Here is a 7,339-nt window from a genome sequence, read left to right as displayed (position 1 = left end):
AAGCATCCAGTACATGCTTCTTAGGGCAAGCGTCATTCGTACCCTGAAGTGCAACTGCTTCAATCACAAAACATCCTCTCAATCACCATCTCATTGTGCCTAGATCCCAGAAAGAAGTTTCGTCATCAGTAATTTTCATATTTTGGAAAATCCCTTCACGGAATCGGGAAGCAGCGAGCTAGTGCACGCGGTACTCCTAGATTGCAATTACTTGTTCAGACGTGTTCAATCACATCACACGCGCTATTAATTGGAGATAGAGACTCCACACCTAACAAATACGACTCCTGGATCTCATGTTCGCGGAAGCACAACACACGTGATATAACAAATGGAAGTTACAGCATGAATGAGGGATTATTATTCGATCAAGCCCTGGCTCCATCTGCATGAAACAAAGACTACTAAACATCAAAGAAGCGTCGTCAACGCCAGGGCCAATGGTTCCTTCACTAGAGTTCTCCTCAGGAGCTGCTTCAACATCCTCTCCGGAAGCCACTTAGACACCCTTATCGAAGATGCATCGACGTTCTCTTTGGGAGCTGCTTCAATGTCTTTTTCAGAAATTGCTTCAGCATCCTTTTAAGGATATTCCTCATGATAGGGCTCTTCCACATCACAGTCGAGGATTATGACGTTGTCATGAATAGTTTGAGATCCCAAACCAAATGTATGCTTAATCTACCTGGGTCCAACCGACATCATGCTAGGGGAATGCTTACCTGGACGCCTCTTGAACGTGACATGTTCCAAGGACATGCCGACCATCTCTCCTGGTAATATCTAACTTTGACTCATAAGTTTTATCTTTATTTATCACCATCTAGTGCTTACCCCGCAACAATTTTATTGTTACGTACTAAGCAGGGGATTTAATGTTGATGGTGGTTTTTAGTTCAGGGCTAATATTGTAAAACCCTGTATTGAATGAGCCATCGCTTTGTAAAGAGGTTGAGCCATTTAAAAGTGATGAGTGCTCAAACCTATCCACTTACATATATATTGAGCAATTCAATATATTTATATGAAATTCACTCAGAATGGTGCGTGTAGCAACAATCCAAAATATTTAGTGAATTCTATTTTATACCTGCATTATTCATTAATGCGTGACTTGCCTAGTATTTTCTTATGTTATGTTCCCAGCCGAACTCTCAATATTGACATGACATGACGATTAAATGTTCACTCTCAGCAGAGCAACGTGAATCTCCCGAAGTGTCAGTATTGAAATCTGCATGAAAATACTCACACATGCTGCATCGTTCTCTGACAAAGAGATTTTCATATCGACGTGCTTTTGATTAAGAGTTCGCTCGATCGAACATGCTTAAATCCCTTAAAGAAAATCTAGACTGTTCATGTCAGTATCACAAAATGATCGCGGCCAAACGATTTTTCCGCGCGATTCAACAACCTAGACTGTTCCTAACGGAACTAGGCAATCTTCATGACGTCCACCGGTGGGCCCGCTAACATCCCAGCCGATCAGACTCTCTTTAGCTCATCCACCACGCCTTTGAACGTTGTCTGGGAAGCGGGTGATCGTGCTGTTGAAAAGAGCTCAAACGAGCTAAGACTGGCCACGACAGTCTTAAATTCATCACATCTGTCCAACTTAGCTAGCCTATTTGGACGGTTTAGATCTTCCTTTGAATGATCAAAGAGGCGCCAGCATGCACACTGACGGCCCAACTTCTCCCTTGCTCGATCGACTTGCTTGCAGCAAGTCCAGAGGGTGTCAAATCGCTTGCTCAAACTGAAGCAAATGTGTTATTATAAAACCCCTAATTCGGGTTACCGCAGTTTACAATTGTCGCAAATCAATCGTGACCATCCAACTTATCCGTCCTAGTTGGATAGCTTAGATCACGTCTCAGACGATCAAGGAGGTCACAGTGCGTTTACCGCTCATTTTACCGGATCATGTTCATTTTAACATTTTTTTAACACGTTAATTTCAAATAGTAATATAAAAGACTACCAAAAAAAAATTAATACTTGTTTTCATAAAAAAAATTAAACTGACACTGAGATGAAAATATGTATTTTATGTAATCTTGATGGAAGATGAAGATATAACACATTTATTTTCACGAAGAAAACATGGATATTGTTTTTATTTTTTTTGATAATCAAACTATTAGTATTTCATTCCAACAAAAACATGGATATTGCAATACCATATATTTAGTGGGGGACAAAATTTTTATTATTTTATTTAACTTCCGAAATACTATTAAATATATACTCTATATTAGGAAATATTATTAAATAAGCAAAATACCAGCAAAACCCACTAAAAAATTTCCCCGGCCAACAAAATTCAAATTAATATTGAATATTTATTTTCCTTACTTGGATTTCCGGTCAGGTTCACAAATCTATCCAAAATAAAAATAAAAATTCAAAATTTTCCAAAATTAAAAACACTAATATGGCACCCTTAATTCCCACCAAAAATTTCGCCAAAAATCAAAATCCCCTCCGCATATTTCTACATTTCTTGAATTGAACCCTTTTTTCACCTCGGAAAACTAACATTCTCCCGTAGCATATTTTTCTCCCATATTTTTGATTGACCACGTCTCGGGGATTCTTCCTTTCTAAGCTATTAACTTATTATATACCCGTTTTTTACTAAAACCTAAAAAACCAAAAACCAAACAAAAAGATAACCAGAAAGGCTTGTGAAGCTATTCTGATGAATATATCTTCCCCGTGAAAATTTATTTACTTCAATAAAAAAATAAATGATTTGCTGATTTGCTCTCATAAAGCTTTATATCATTCCCTTCTGGAAGATTCACCCGGTTCTCGTGTTCTTCTTCAAGTAATGAAATTCCATCATTGTTCTTCTTCCCTATTATATCTGAGAAATTATGGATATGATTAATATTCGTTTAATTCCAGATAAAGATTATTGTTAGAGTTTACTGTAAATCTAATTTGTGACTCTTATTATAATTATTGTTCCTCCCTGATCATACGATTCTTCTGCTCTTGTAATCATTTTTTATCCCTAATTTATATTTCATGCTAAAGAAACATTTGATAAGATTTTCTATGGATTTTGGTATCACATCAGGTGAGCATCATATAGCAGTACGATTTTTTTGGTATTGATTTATATAGAAATAAATAATTTAACTTGTTTGTGCAGCAGTTGCTTGATGAATTGTCCCAGCTAAACAGAATCACACTATAAAGATTTTCTTTGTCAAACTATTCTGCAGAAATGCTTATGGATATTGTCTGGTTAGATTTGAAAGTTGCGCATGGTTTCTGTTTCTCAATTGTATGTGGAACGGGAAACACCATCACCAAGCACTCTCATTTACCTAACGAATTATGGGAGCATAGTAATTGGTCTGGATGCAGATAGAGTGATAAAGATAGACTTCGTACCACCCAGGTGCATTGATGCTTACTAATCTACTAACTTATGTTTACCATGGTTTATTTTCTAGTTTAATGGATTGATAAATTATCTGCATTTGTCGTTAGGTTGTCTAACAATCTCAAACTTTTTGTCATCCGTAAGACTAGTGAAGAAATATTCATAAAAACTTTCTTCTCGTGCAGTGAAACTTGTATGATTGCATTGCCCAAGAAGTTATGCAGATTGGAGGAGGCTTGTCCCTGAAGGAGGACGTTGGGATAGCTTAAATGTGTGTACTGTTCTATAATTAATCAATTAGTTTTTCATACACATTTCCACTTTAGTATTAGGCTCCATTTGGAACATGCTAGACTTTGAAAAGGTATCATCTATTGCATTGGTATTATTGTATAAGCATTAAGTCTCTTTGTTGAATTATGAACCTGACAGTCGTATTTGTTACTTAGAGCAAGTTTGAGTTTAATGTTCCTTCACATCGAAGAACAATATCCACAGAAAATCAATGAAGGTGTTAAGCAAAGTCATGCAAAGGAAGCACAAAAAAAAAAAAAGCATAATCCCTACACTCTTGAGGTCTTTTGCACAGACAAGGGTAAAAGGAAAAAGCATTCCTCACAGCTGCTCTTTGCGATATTACAGTTAACAAGGGGAACTATCCCGTCGCCGGATTAAAAACGGTAACTTTTCTTGCAATTTTATGATAATCACCCTATTTCTTCTGTTGTCATTGTTGTCCTTTTTTTGCGTCACTATCTCAGTTTAAATTATTAGTTAAATTTGTAGTTCAATAAAATTTAGCAAACACTCCCACGGATGTTGCTTTAATAATGATTCTAAGTGAAATGTTATGTTGGTGCGTCTCTAACTGAAAAGTCAAATGAGAAGTAGACTTAACGGCCTAGGATTACTGTAGATTGGGTTACAGGTTATAACACAAAAAATAGGACAAATTTTGTACACATCACAAAATTGATTATGAACTTGCTACAGGGTAAAGTAATACTTGATTCTCCGTAGTTTCCGTTTCCGTTTTAGTTCATTAAATAAGTTTCAAAAAAAGTAATACTTGATTCTCCGTAGTTTTAACCTCATGAGTTTGAATTTTATCACAGGTTCTTGATTCTGCAGAACTTGTGTGAGGAGGAGTTGCCACTAAGGGCTTTGCTATTGTCGGTAAACTGCAGTTAGTATACCTTGGCTCCTGCTTATTGGTGAAAATTCCATGCGGTTGTTCCAGATGTTGCTGCTACGAAAAAGGTACTCATTCCCATAGTACTAATTTGAGATACTTATAGCATCATCATTGCATATTTGGTGCCTCAGTGAGTTAAAATTCACTTAAACCTTAAGGCAGGTACCTAACTCCAGTTGTTTTGAGGCCCTTTTTTCTGATGTACCTAGCTATGTTTCTGTAATTTGAGCGTTAGAAATATCAATATCGAAATAGGATAACAAACTTGTTAAATGTTGTGAACTGCAATTGGGTGTCGATTCTAGCTCGATTTTCTTTTGGATAAATAAAATGGAAAGACAGCTACTAGATCTTGAGACTGTAAAACCTTTCTCAGCGTTACTGAACATTGAGCTCAAGATGCCCTTGTTACTCAAGGACTGAAGTTTGTAAATAAGATTGATGGCTAAGGAAGTAATGAACTTTGCTCTCAGATCAGGTGGATTGATTCCGAGGCTTCTGCGGGTGGTTCTCACAATTGAGGTATATAGCTCACCTATTTTTAATTTTTTTTGGAACTGTGTATAATTCACCTGCTTATTTTGTGGCACTTATTTTTCTTGACTATGTGGATTTTGTGGCACCTTGTTTTCATATTGCAGGTTCTTTGTAGCTATTCAACACACTTTCACTGTTACTGCTCTTTGATGGAGACATTTCTATGCATTTCACGCTTGCTTGGTAGAATCTTTATCAACTTTTCACATTCTTTTTCATGGAACTATCGTGATGTTTGAATGGTCTCTAATAATTTGTTCACCCATTCCACCATCATGGTCACCAATCTGCTGTCACTAAAGTTGATAGTCGTGGTTTTGTCACTAATCTGTGAATTTTTTGACTGGTTTTAGTAGTGGAATTGTAATTCTAATGTAGTGTGTACTCATTATTATAGTGTTCTTGTAGCATAATTATGTTGTTATAAAACAATGGCATGACAATTACAAAAATAGAACAACAGAATTAGCCGATCGGGACAGTATTGATTCCATCTTGAACTCTATATTCCAAACTTTGTCTAGTTAAGTTTTGACTTTCATGGTTGTAGTTGTTGTGATGTTCTTGGTTAAATCCAAAGGCCATAAATAGGCATAAGCGTTATCGTCTTTGCACAATTCTCTTCGTTCTGTGGCTGGTTTCCAGATTTTTTTTGTACCAGATCTTCATTTTGTTGTACTGTAGTTCAGTTCCCCACAACGAGATGGTATTTCACAAACATGCAGATCGAAAACAAGATGAAAGACAGATTCTTCTTCTGAACACTATACTCATTTCAGATTTGATGATGGTTTAGTTTTGATTTATATGAATTTTGTTTTGTGATCTAATTATTGGAGATGGATGTGGAGATGGTGATGATGCAGCGCCTGCAGACTCTGGTCCTATAAGGAATTGACGTAGGTGCAGTGGTTGGGTTGTGTATGCGGAACATCATACATTCAGTAAGTACGTGGTGAATGTGGGGGTGATGCTTATTGGGATTAAGCATATGGTAGCTGGTGGTGGAAGATTGGGGTTTGGTTCCATTACTTTTCCTGCGGCAATAAGCAGAGAGAGGTTAGTCGGCTTGCTGCAGTGCCGATGCTTGCTCATGAATGCAATATCCTTTCCTCAATTTGATTTTACCAGCAGTTAGACATGCTGCAGCCAAAATTGGTGCCTTTTGTTGAGGCAGGACATGGTGTTTGGAATCCTGCAGAGGCAATGCCACCAGCTAATCCAGCCGCACCAGCTCTAGCATCAGCGACTGAACCAGCAAAAATACCAGCACCAATAACTGAGCAGCATAAGCCATAGAGCACTAGCAGAAGGAATCAAGGTGCCTGATTCTTTTTAATAACATCCGTGGATATTAGAAAAACAATTGGATTTTTTTTTTTTCAAATGAGATGCCTGACTCAAAATTTTTGGATGGTTACTGGATTCACATCTGGACTTTCTCTGATTATAGTTTTTTGGATATGGGTACCATCTGGATACAAGATTTTATATAATTTCTTGTTTAACTTATCTTTTTTTAGTTAATTTGAATGTGTATTTATTTTGGTGAATGAATATGTGGTGGTTTGATAGGTTTAACTTTGTGATAAAGATATGGTTTATGAAGGTAGTGATTAATTAAGTTTGAAATGAAAAACTCATTTGGAGGGTTGAAATCAAGTAATTTCATTAGGTGGCTAACGGGTATTTTTATCTGGAGTTTTGAATTGAATCTGGATTTAGTATAGCGTAAAAAATGGTACTGCAAGTTAACCCAATAGAAATCTTTGCAGGACATAAAATTAACCAATAAGTTTTTCCCGGGGTGGGTGAGCCTGCTTTAGTCCATGTCACCATATAATCCATAAGGCTCGCTGCCGTGTCGTAGCGTGGAATTGGGCCTAAAATAGGCTTTGAATTAATCTTAATACCCTAGTTTGTGTCATCAAAAATATGGAAGAAACAAGTCTTTCCACGACTCTACCACCCGGTTATTTTTATATAGCCATTCAGATTAACTTGACAGAACACCTTGTAAAAAAAAAAGATTACCACCCAAGCCGAAAGCCATAAAATTACTCTACTCAAAACCCTTAATATATTTACCATGAGGTAGATCAATGTTTTAATTACCTTTGGCGGGTTGTGTCAAAATTATCGACACAAAACCAGAAAAGAAAAACCCTTTATAATGGTTTACCAACTTCATCATCATGCTTACATAT

At 36.7% G+C, this 7,339-nt stretch overlaps 1 long non-coding RNA gene across 6 annotated transcripts; it reads left to right on the top strand.

Moving 5' to 3' along the window:
• The first annotated feature begins 2,562 nt into the window (after positions 1-2,562).
• Positions 2,563-6,682, top strand: LOC113346092. Of its 6 annotated transcripts, none has more exons than XR_003358393.1 (5): positions 2,563-3,088; positions 3,237-3,415; positions 3,586-4,080; positions 4,516-5,117; positions 5,237-6,682. It is a non-coding gene; the product is annotated as an uncharacterized LOC113346092 (long non-coding RNA). The 6 variants fall into 6 exon arrangements; XR_003358392.1 differs by having other exon boundaries at positions 3,167-3,415; XR_003358389.1 differs by having other exon boundaries at positions 2,563-3,415; positions 3,586-3,671; positions 3,850-4,080.
• Positions 6,683-7,339: the final 657 nt, after the last annotated feature.

Source organism: Papaver somniferum, unplaced genomic scaffold (genome assembly GCF_003573695.1).
Source record: "Papaver somniferum cultivar HN1 unplaced genomic scaffold, ASM357369v1 unplaced-scaffold_92, whole genome shotgun sequence".
Classification (NCBI taxonomy): Eukaryota; Viridiplantae; Streptophyta; class Magnoliopsida; order Ranunculales; family Papaveraceae; genus Papaver; species Papaver somniferum.
The sequence above is the reverse complement of the archived record's forward strand: the minus strand, read 5'-3'. Positions and strand labels throughout refer to the sequence as shown.